This window comes from Grampus griseus (genome assembly GCF_964374135.1).
Source record: "Grampus griseus genome assembly, chromosome: 20".
In the NCBI taxonomy this organism is placed as follows: Eukaryota; Metazoa; Chordata; class Mammalia; order Artiodactyla; family Delphinidae; genus Grampus; species Grampus griseus.
The window spans coordinates 6,790,066-6,801,417 of record NC_139014.1 but is presented as its reverse complement, the minus strand read 5'-3'; the positions used below and the strand labels follow the sequence as shown (position 1 = coordinate 6,801,417).

The 11,352-nt window shown below is 53.2% G+C and overlaps 1 pseudogene across 1 annotated transcript; it reads right to left on the bottom strand.

The window, feature by feature from the left end:
• Positions 1 to 3,189: 3,189 nt before the first annotated feature.
• LOC309837894 (E3 ubiquitin/ISG15 ligase TRIM25-like) lies at positions 3,190 to 8,336 on the bottom strand (annotated as a pseudogene). The gene is made up of 6 exons: positions 7,543 to 8,336; positions 5,419 to 5,514; positions 5,017 to 5,250; positions 4,589 to 4,751; positions 4,289 to 4,454; positions 3,190 to 3,740 (listed from the first exon to the last, which is right to left on the bottom strand). The product of its transcript is annotated as an E3 ubiquitin/ISG15 ligase TRIM25-like (transcript).
• Positions 8,337 to 11,352: the final 3,016 nt, after the last annotated feature.

Here is an 11,352-nt window from a genome sequence, read left to right as displayed (position 1 = left end):
TTGTTAGGATTAAATGAGTTCATATTTGGCATGAACATTTCAGTTGCCATGCACGGGGCCTGGCACGCAGTAGGCACTATGTGTTTGTTAAATAAAAGCAAAGTTACTTTTGGAGTTCCCTTGGTGGTCCAGTGGTTAAGAATCTGCCTTCTAATGCAGGGGACGGAGGTTCGATCCATGGTTGGGGAACTAAGATCCCACATGCGGTGGGGCAACTAAGCTTGCATGCCACAACTAGAGAGAAGCAATGAAAGATTCTGTGGGCCACAACTAAGACCCGACATGGCCAAATATAAATATTAAAAAAAATACAGATTATTCTTTAAAAAAAGCAAAATTACTTTTATAGAATATGCAAAAAGGTTAATTTAAAAATTATCCAAGTAATACAGGAACACAGTCTTCTTGTAAGGAATAACATGGGAATTTTTTAAGTGAAATAATCCTTGGGGAGGGATTAGTTTACAGCCTGTCTGGATCCACATTAAAAAAAAAAAATTTTTTTTGGCTTCGTTGGGTCTTCATTGCTGCATGCGGGCTTCCTCTAGTTGCGGCCGGCGGAGGCTGCTGTTCGTTGCAGTGTGCGGGCTTCTCGTTGCGGTGGCTTCTCTTTTTGCCGAGCTCGGGCTCTAGGCGCGTGGGCCTCAGTAGTTGCAGCACACGGGCTCAGTAGTTGTGGCTCATGGGCTCTAGAGCGCAGGCTCAGTGGTTGTGGCACACGGGCTTAGTTGCTCCGCGGCATGTGGGATCTTCCCGGACCAGGGAATCGAACTCGCGCCCCCTGCATTGGCAGGTGGGTTCTTAACCACTGCGCCACCAGGGAAGTCCCTGAAAAACGTATTAGTTGAGTGCTAAGGCAGGAGCAGGAAGGCATGAGAAGTGTGTGGGTGGCATTCCAGGGACCATCCCCTCCCGGCTCGCTCCACACTGGGGGAAAGGGCAAGGCCAGGATTCACCAGTGTGGATCATCAGCACGGGCTGATCCTGCGCCCCAAAGCTCCCGCTTTGATATGTTCCCCCAGGAGGCAAATGCTGAGCCAGGAACCCAGACATTCTGGTTTGCTGGCCAGCCTCACTGACGTGCAGGCCTACTTGCCATTTGGCTTTTTGAAATATTGGCAAGTATCTGACAACCCCCAGAACTACCATTGTGGATCCCTCGGGGTCTAGGAACTTCAAATCAGGAACTGTTTAAGAAAGCAAATGGCACGCTTCTGATACGGATTTCACACCAATGTGTGCCTGAGGGCATCACCGTTCCAGCATCACGCACCACGTGAAGTGTCCCTCAGAACCAGGAGGAACTGGCGAGGGTAGCCCCCCTCGTCAGCTCCCTGCTGGGGAAGGACTCAGATCCACGCAGCTACACAGTTACCTCCTTAGCATTTCTTTCTTTTTTTTTTTTTTAATATTTATTTGGTTGCACCAGGTCTAAAGTTGTGGCAGGCGGGCTCCTTAGTTGCAGCTTGCCGGCTCCTTAGTTGTGGCATGCGAGATCTTAGTTGCAGCTTGCACATGGGATCTAGTTCCCCGACCAGGGATCGAACCCAGGCCCCCTGCATGGGGAGCAAGGAGTCTTGTCCACTGTGCCACCAGGGAAGTCCCCTCAGCATTTCTTGACCTCAGCCCATAGATTAGGAAGCGTGCAGCCTCTCGCCCAGGAGGAATAGGTTTTGGGGGTGGGGAGGCAAGATTTGAGCATTTTGGCGTGCAAGCTTTCTGTTGAATGGGAAAAAGTTTAGATTTCATTCCTACCCATCCACACCAGTAGCAGCCTGTGAGGATGAAAGTGATTGGGCTGGTGCTGAGCGGAGCCTCTAGGGAGGAAGGTCAACATGAGCCGCAGCCCAGGCTCAAGGCAGCCAAAGGGCGCCCCACCCTGCGAGGCCGTCAGAGCGCACCCAACGCCTGCCGCGCGGCCGCCCTGCCAGGCTCCACGATGACGGCCCCCCCAGTGAGAAACTAGGGTCACTAACTTCTCCGAGAACAGGCCAGGCCGGGATGGAATTCAGGCGGGTCACTAACTTCTCCGAGAACAGGCCAGGCGGGGATGGAACTCAGGCACACCCTGGTTCTGGGTGATGTGGCCCCAGGGATTTTCTCCCCCGTGACTTGTATCATTTCCTCTTGAGAGCCAATCATTAACCTTACCGAGGCCCTCACATGAGAAGCCACAGGAACAAGTGACTGGTTGAGGCTGGAAATGCCCAGGCTGCTTCCCCAGAGGGGCCGGGTCCCCAGTCACACTCCTGCCAGGGTCGCAGGGCAGGGGCCCAGCCCAGGCCCAGCCTCTCCTGCTGACTTCTACACACCCTGCTGGGCAGGTCAGATGGCAGAGGCCTGGATGTGGACGAAGCCCCTTTGCTTTCGGGCAGTGCTACCCACCGCAGCTGAGTGCCCTCTGCTTAGGGATGGGGGTGGGGAAAAGAGCTTTCAGGAACACTGGGGAGGGTGCAGCGGGGTTAAGGTTTTCCCACCCGGACAGCCTCAGTTCCACACCCTCTCCATGCTGTAAGACACCTGCTGTGTGAGAAAGTCTGCTGGGCAGCAGGGTCAGGGGCCCCAGCCCCACCTGGACCTAGTCCCTCAGCCTTTTTCCGGGGGTGGGGATGGGGTGGGGGCTGGGATAGTCATGGATTCCTTGGCTTAACTTCCCAGCCTCCAATTAAGCCAGTAACAGACAGAACACCTCTACCCTGGTGGGTCGGGTGCCAACCCTCAGTCTGGCCAGCTGCGGGGGAGGAGCCGGAGAGAAGCCACCTGGTCAGAGCCCCGCCCATTCTCGGGCAACAAGGCCCTGGTGCTGAGTGGCCAGGACCAACCCGGAGACCCTCTGATGGGGTTTGGGAACTCAAGGGCGGGGGAGGCCATGCATCCTGGGCCAGCAACCTCCCCGCCGCCCCGGAGGCCACAGGGCTGTCCCCAGTCCCGGGGGCTCTCCATTCTGGTTCAGAGCCCTTCTCCCGTGACGGTGAGGCCAGAGGGGTCGGCCTGTTTTCTGGGATTCCCAGGACCTCCCGGGACCACTGGGCAGGCGCCACAGGTCAAGTCCAGGCAGCGGGTCGGGAGGCAGGTTCCCCGCCCACCCCTCAACCACGGGCCAGGGGTCCCTGAGGGCCGGCCACCCTCCCCAGCGCGCCCCTCCCAGTGGGCCAGCCAGCGCTTGAGTCCAGCTTTATTGGCCGCCGCCTACGCCCCCGGGCGCTGCTTGAGGGTGACCGAGGCGCCGCTGCTGACCATGACCGCGGGGTAGAGCGCTCCAGGAAGGAGGCCAGGAAGCGGTAGATGAGGCTCACGCCGCCCGCCACGCCATAGGAGAGGCAGCCGGTGCCGCAGTCGAGCGCCACGCCGAGCGTGCGGTGGTAGCCGCTGTGCAGCACCGTCTGTGTGCTGTGTGCCACACGGAGAACTTGAGCGAGTCCCACTCCAAGCACCACGACTGGGGGTTGCGGCCCAGCAGGTAGATGATGTTGCGGCGCGGGCGGCCGCTGGGCGTGGGGGATGCGGCGGTAGGTGACGCCCAGGCACGCCCACGAGTTGGACACCTCGGCCTCCCACTAGTGGCAGCCCTCTGCCAGGCCGCGCGAGCACAGCACCTGCGGCCACTGCTTGAAGCCGCCCGGGAAGGGGCTGCCTGCGGCGAAGGGCTCCAGGAGGATGCCCAGGTTTAGCCCCGAGTGGGTCTCCTAGAACAGGAACAGCTCCTCACTGGCCATGGTAGGGTCGAAGTTCAGGTTGCACTAACCTGGGGCAAGGGGGATGGGAAAGGAGGCCAGGGTCATTGGCCCCGGGCGCAGAGCGCTGGAGGCCCGGAGGGGGGAGGGGCCGAAGCCGCATGGCTTTTGCACAGAAGTCACCAAATGCTTCCACCCCCAGCTCCCAGAAGTGGCCCCTCTATACCCTCCTCTTTAAGTCTCCAACTGTGGCCCCCTGGGGGTGGGACAGGACGGCCCTCTCCCCTTCCTATCAGGGCCTTGGAGTCACGGGCCGAGTGCTTCTGAGGCCTCCAGCCCAGGGTGCGAGGCCAGGGCAGGAGAGAGCCGGCACCTCTCTGGAGCCCTGGCCTGAATGGAGGTGGGGCTCGGTAAGTCAAGGCAAGGGCCCTGTTCCTCTCCTTCCCACCCCTGGGGCTGGACCCCAGTACTGAGGACTCACACTTGAGAAGTGTCTCCCTGCCCACAGCTGGGGGCGGCACCTCACAGGAGCTCATCTTGACGCCTGGGGCTGGACCCCAGTACTGAGGACTCACACTTGAGAAGTGTCTCCCTGTCCACGGGGGTGGCAGCGCCTCACAGGAGCTCATCTTGAGAAGTGTCTCCCTGTCCACAGGGGGGGCGGCGCCTCACAGGAGCTCATCTTGATGCCTGGGGAAGATGGAGGGGCTTTGCTGAGGACACTCTCACAGCCCAGCATCTTTCCAGAGAGAGGCGTGGGCTTCTGGGAGGTTGAGTTACCTGGGGAAGGTGCACACAGACAGGCAGGGTTCTCTACAAGTGCCTGGAATCCCAACCGCTGCCCTGTAGGGCCGGCCCACACCCAGAATGCAGGTGAGTCTTCAGGAGGCCCAGGCAACCAGGTACTAACCAACCCTTCAGGAAGAGCTGGTTGATGAAGCTGAGACCCACGTCCACCAGCCGGGTCCGGAGCTCTGCCAAGGTCTCTGGCAGCTGGAGGAAGCTCTGCTTCTCCTCACACTTGGTGCTCATCAGGGGTTCCATGCAGGCCGGGAAGTGCTTCAGCCTGGGGAACTCCTGCGTGCAGGGCGGGGCTGGCAATACCATTTGTTAGCCTGGGCCCAAGCAGATTCCAGGAACTCCTGCTTATGCCAGGGGCTTAGCGGTCCCCAGAACCATGGGGCAGGTGGAAAAGCTGCCCATGTTCAAACCTGGACCTCTTTCTCCCCTCCTCCCAGTTTTCTGGACATCTTAGGTTAGGGATGTCAAAGGCATAGCCACTGTGGCCTAGTGGAGGTTGTGATGGGCGTGGGGCAGAGGTGGGGGTAGGGTGGGGCCTTGCCTGCAGAAATTGCTGGTGGCTCTGGTTGGCGAGCAGGGTGTGGAGCCAGATGCTGTCCCCCTCCAGCTTCAGGAGACGGTTGTGGCTCTGCTGGATGGAGCCGCCCAGCTTCCCCAGGGCGGCCGCCTCCTCTTTCTCCATGAAATCCAAGACCTTCATCTGCATCTGTTTGACCTCCTGGATGATCTCCGAAAAGCAGGCGTTCACCTCATCCCGAGCTGTCTGGATCAATTTCTGGGGGGTGGAAGGGCGTATAGAGAGGCATCTCTGAGCCCCAAGCCGGTACCGCCATTGTCTTCTGCTTAGGCATCCCGTCTCTGTCCTCCTGGCCTCACCCCATTCCCTCCAAGCCCTGAGAGGTCCCCTCAGTCTGGGCCGGGGCTGGGGGTGGACCAACCTTACCGAGAGAAATGCCACCTGGCCCTGGTGCTTTTGGCTGTCAGAGGTGACGACCGGCATCTGGCTCTTCACGTTGGCCTGGACCTTCTGAACCTTGACCTGGGGTGAGAGGGTGGGGTGCAAGAGGAGAGAGCCACTGATTCAGAGAGGTGCCCCAGCAGAAGCGCTTCTGTAAGCAGCCCCACGTCAAGCCCAGAAGAGATGGACCTCTTACATTTTTTTTTTTTTTTTAAAGAATCAATTTTATTTAGTTAAGTTATTTTTTGGCTGTGCTGGGTCTTTGTTGCTGCGTGCGGGCTTTCTCTAGTTGCGTTGAGCGGGAGCTACTCTTCATGGCGGTGCATGGGCGTCTCATTGCGGTGGCTTCCCTTGTTGCAGAGCACGGGCTCTAGGCGCACAGGCTTCAGTAGTTGTGGCTCGCGGGCTTAGCTGCTCCGCGGCATGTGGGATCATCCCGGACGAGGGATCGATCCCATGTCCCCTGCATTGGCAGGTGGATTCTTAACCACTGTGCCACCAGGGCAGTCCTCACCTCTTACATTCTTAAGAGGTTTGAATGAGAATGAGGATGGACAGAGCTGAAGGGTAGATGGCCCAGGGCCACCCCTCTTTTTTTTTCTTTGGCCAAGTGGCACGGCATGCGAAATCTTAGTTCCCTGATCAGGGATCGAACCCGTGCCCCCTGCAATGGAATTGCGGAGTCTTAACAACTGGTCCACCAGGGAAGTCCCTGAGGGCCACCCCTCTGCTCCTGTTCTCTCATTCCCTGAGAGACTCTCTCCTCGTTCTTAGGTATCAGGTTCTTTGTCTCCGACAGTGATGACCATTGGGTTTCAGATCACAAGAAGCTGCTGTGGAGGGTTCAGTGACTTGAGAAGCCTGAGAGGCAGTGGGGCGAGGAGGGGCCCATCAGATATGGAGCACTTGGCTCCCTGGGCAGCGCTGCCAGGCCCAGGCAGCATTATGTTTCCAAGTTCCACGTAAGCCTTTAGTCTCACCTGTTCCAGAGGTGGGCATTGTCATGTTTTACAATCTACTATAGGACAGTGCTGTTCCAAGGGCCTGTCTATGAACTGTTGCTGACCCACAACAAAAGAAGAAGCTCCTGCCAGACTGTAAATCAACGCGCTGCTTCCTTTGTCGAGAAAGTCTTGCTATGAGAAAAGCATCAGCTGAACGGAAGAGTGTGATGAGTTGGCTTACATTCCGGCACAAGCTCCATTCTTGCCAGGGACCATCAACAGGTGGCTACATTGGAATAGCACAGTTCTAGAATATACGTGATAGAATGTCTAAAATATAAGTATTCCATTATAAAAGCAATACAAATACAGTAAACAAAATTTTAAAATAGAAAAAAGGGGGCTTCCCTGGTGGCACAGTTGTTAAGAATCCACCTGCCAACGCAGGGGACATGGGTTCGAGCCCTGGTCTGGGAAGATTCCCACCTGCCGCAGAGCAACTAAGCCCGTGCGCCACAACTACTGAGCCTGCGCGCCACAACTACTGAAGCCTGTGTGCCCTAGAGCCTGTGCTCCACACAAGAGAAGCTACCACAATGAAAAGCCCATGCACCACTACGAAGAGAAGCTCCCGCTTGACACAACTAGAGAAAGCCCGCACGCAGCAATGAAGATGCAGCGCAGCCAAAATATCAATCAATCAATCAATCAATAAGAAAAAAGGAAGGGATTCACCTAACTGAACATGACATGTTTGTATTTTGATATGTTCTCTTTCAGCCTTTCCTTTTTCTGTGCAAAAAAAATTTAAATAGGATTCATCACAAATAATTTTGGATCCTTATTCATTCAACTTGCCATCACTTTTCATGTCCTGGCAGGACCCTCGTGACCATCTTTTTTTTTTTTTTTTTGGCCACGCAGCACCGCATGTGGGAGCCTCGTTCGCAGACCAGGGATGGAACCTGTGCCCCCTGCAGTGGAAGTGTGGAGTGTCAACCACTGGACCACCGGGGAAGCCCCATCGTGACCATTGCTGTAATGGCTGCATAACTTTCCTCCAAGGAAAGGGGTGCCCAGAGCTTCTGAGAGACCTTCCCTTTCCACGGAGGACTCCCGAGTGCCCTGGCTCCGCCCCTCCCCCTCCCCCCAGCTCCGGCCTCACCTCCTTGCCGGCACACTCCTCCTCCAGGGGGATGGTGTCGTGGTTCTTGTGCTCCTTCAGCAGGCGGGCCCCACACACGCAGCAGCCTTCCGTGCGGCAGTACAGCCTCTGTAGCTTGCGGTGCTTCCAGCACAGCCGGCTCTTGAGGTCCCACACGGGCTCCAGCAGCTGGTGGCCCTGGAACACCTGGTCCTCGAAGTGGCTGCGCAGGTGCTTCTCGCACAGGGAGGCCATGCACCGCAGGCACGACTTGACTGACTTGAGCTCCTCTGGGGCACAGAAGTCGCAGGGCATGTCTCTGGGCCCCCGACCAGGTTCTGTGAGGACCCCAAGGCCTGGCCCTTAGCCTGGGTGAAACAGGTCACCATCTCCTCCAGGATGACGTTCTTGCAGAGGCGAGGCCTGGAGCGGAAGCTCTCTCGGCACTGGGGTCAATAGAGCGTCTCTCCCACAGCTGCCTGGTGGTCCCAGAAACCCTGGAGGCAGGTCCTGCAGAAGTTGTGCCCGCAGGCGGTAGTGACCGGGTTGCGGAACACCTCCAGGCAAATGGGGCAGAGGACTTGGTCCTCCAATGTGGGGAGACTGTTGTTGTCATTCATCAGGAACTGGCCTTGGGGAGGTCTTGAGGGCTGGGCAGGGGGCTGCAGGGCTGGGACTTGGTCCTGGACTGGCCCTGGGAAGATAGAGCAAAGCTGTGTTGAAGCCAAGGCAGGAGTTGAGGGGCCCTTTGAGAGACACACCAGTTCTTCTCTCGGAAGCAGCTGTCTGCCCACGGGGTACAGGGACTGTGCCATCGGTCAGCCCACATGGGGGCATAAATTGGGGCCTGTGTTCTCCTTGTCGCTGTTCTAATTCCTGGACAAGAAGGTGGATGGGAGGAAGAAGACACATCGTGACAAGGGAAAGGAGCCGCTTCCTTGGCCCTTCAGAAGAAAGGTCAAAACACAAGTACTTACGTGAAACTCTATGTCAAGAAGAGCCAGAGGCTTGGCTGCCCTATGGAGGGAGAAAAAAGAACCCTGGGGCGTTCAGGCATAGGGGCCTTGCCCGCACTTCACCAGTGCGGGGAGGATCCCCATCAGTCCAGTGTGCCCTCACCCCAGCCCCTTACATCTCTTGAGGTTTGATGACCACCTTCTCACCTTTCCCTTTGGCTGCTGTTCTGCGGTCTCCCCATCAAGTTGGCCCCCCTCCTCGAGACTGCCTGCAATTTTGCTCCCTGATGTCACAGTTCAACCGTGACCAGCCCCAGCATTCTGCTTCTGATGTCAGCAGGGCAAAAGGTGTGCCACCGGACACGCTGCAACGCTGATGCGTTCTGCCCGCCCAAGAGATTCTTTGCTCCAGAGGCTTCATCCCAGGAGGCGGAGCCACTGCTGGGGCCCCTTGCAGTGGACTTGGGGGACTCGCATTACCAACCAGAGAGGGAAGATGGCAACTAAGTGGCAGTGGGATCTTGGGCAACTGGTTTAATCTCTCAGGACCATGGTTCTCTTGTGAATTGACAGGGCTGTCGTAGAAGATACTTCAAGGCTCCTTGATCTGAAGTTGAGTGAGCCAAACACTATCTGATTGGTCATCCTAAAGACTGTCGCTTCCCACTGCGGTTCTGATCCTCAGAAGGAAAAAAGGGATGAATGAAGCGGAAGACTCTTTTCACTCTGATAGCTTCTTGTCAGTGTTTCTGTTTCCCAGTCCTTCCAGCCCAACACGATACATGCCCTGAAAAGTTTACAATATTTCACTCTTTTCCTCCAAAAAGTTAGCTTGATCCCACTTATTGGATAGGAATGGTAAACAGAAGGCATCCTTTTCTCATTTCCTTATCTCAGAGGAAACATTTTCGGCATTTTTCCATTAAGTATGATGTTTGCTGTTAAGTTTTTTGTAGATACCTGTATCACATTCTGTAGCCTCCCTTTCCCTCCTGGTTTGCTAAGAGGTTTTGTCTGGAATCGTTGTTGACTTTTATCTAATTCTTCTTCTGCATCATTTGAGATGATTATAAGCTTTGCCTCTTTTATTCTGCTGGTGTGGTGAATTTATATTTATTGATTTTCAATTATTAAACGAACCTTGCATTCTGGAATGAACACTTCTTGGACATAACATGCTGGGCTTTTTATAGATGCTGGATTCAATTTGCTACTATTTTCTTAGGATTTTTGCAACTATGATCACGAATGAGATTGGCCTGTAATTTTCCTTTTATGGAATGTCCCTGTCAAGTTTTGGTGTTAAGGTATGATAGCTTCATTAAATAAGTTGGGAAGTGTTATCACTTATGTGGAATAATAAGATGGATATTACTTCTAACTTAAATGTTTGGTAGAATTCACTGGTAAAACCACCTAGGACTGGAGACTTCCCTGGCGGTCCAGTGGTTAAGACTCCATGCTTCCACTGCAGGGGACGCGGGTTTGATCCCTGGCCAGGGAACTAAGATCACACATGCCGCTCAGACAAAAAAAAACAAAAACAAAAAACCCCACCTAGGCCCAGAAAATCTTTTGTGGAAAGGTTATTAATTACATATTCAATTCCTTTCAGAAATTATGTTGTCTATTTATTCCTGTGTCAATTTTGGTAAATGGTGTTTTCCTAGGAATTTGTCCATTTCCTCTAAATTTAAAAATTTGGGGGGTATAAAGTTGTTCATAATATCCACTTATTTTTTTTTCTTTTTTTTCTTTTTTGGCCGCACTGTGTGACTTGTGGGATCCTAGTTCCAGACCAGGGATTGAACCCAGGCCCTCGGTAGTGAAAGGCAGAGTCCTAACCACTGGACCACCAGGGAATTCCCTATCCACTTATAATTTTTCACATAACATGAAACTGGCATTTTAACCATGCTGGTGTACAGTTCAGTGGTACTGAGTACACTCACAATGCTGTGCCACCATCACCACTATCTATACACAAACTTCTTCATCACCCTTGACAGAAACTTTGTAACCACTAGGCAATAATTTCCCATCCCCCCTCCCTCCAGCTCCTGGTAACCTCTAATCTACTTTCTATCTCTATGATAACTCTATCTTTCTATCTCTATTCTAGATATTTTGTATGAGTGAAATCATACCATATTTGTCCTTTTGAGTCTGGTTCATTTTACTTAATGTTTTCAGGGTTCATCCATGTTATAGCATGTATCAGAATTTCATCCCTGTTGATGGCTGAACAATGTTCCTGCTGTCTCTATATAAACACATTTTGTTTATCCATTCTTCTGTTGATGGACATTTGGGTTGCTTCTACCTTTTAGCTATTGTGAGTAATGCTGCTATGAATATGGGTATACAAATATCTGTTTAAATCCCTGCTTTCAATTCCCTTGGCTATATCCCTAAGAGTGGCACTTATAATCCTACAGTCTTTGGACTGTAGGATTTGTAGTTGTGGCTCCCTTTCACATTCCAGATATCCTTTGTATTTTCTTTTTTCTTGATGAGATAAACTCTCTAGGAGTTTATGCATTTTATTAACCTTCTAAAAGAATCAGCTCTGGGTTTTGATGGTTGTATTGTATGTTTGTTTTTTATGTCATTGATTTCTGCTCTTCTCCTTTATTATTGCTTTTACTTCTTTGGGTTATTCCTTCCTTTTACTTTCTTTATGTTGAATTTGCTTTTCTAAGTTCCTGAGATGGTTGTTTATGTAACAATTTTTAGCATTTCTTCCTTGTAAATACATATGTTTTCCCATTTAAGTACGACTCTTATTGCACCTTATACTAAAGAGTATTACCATTATCATTCAGTTCAAAATGTTTTCTGATTTCCATTGTGATGTCTTCTCTGACCCATGAGT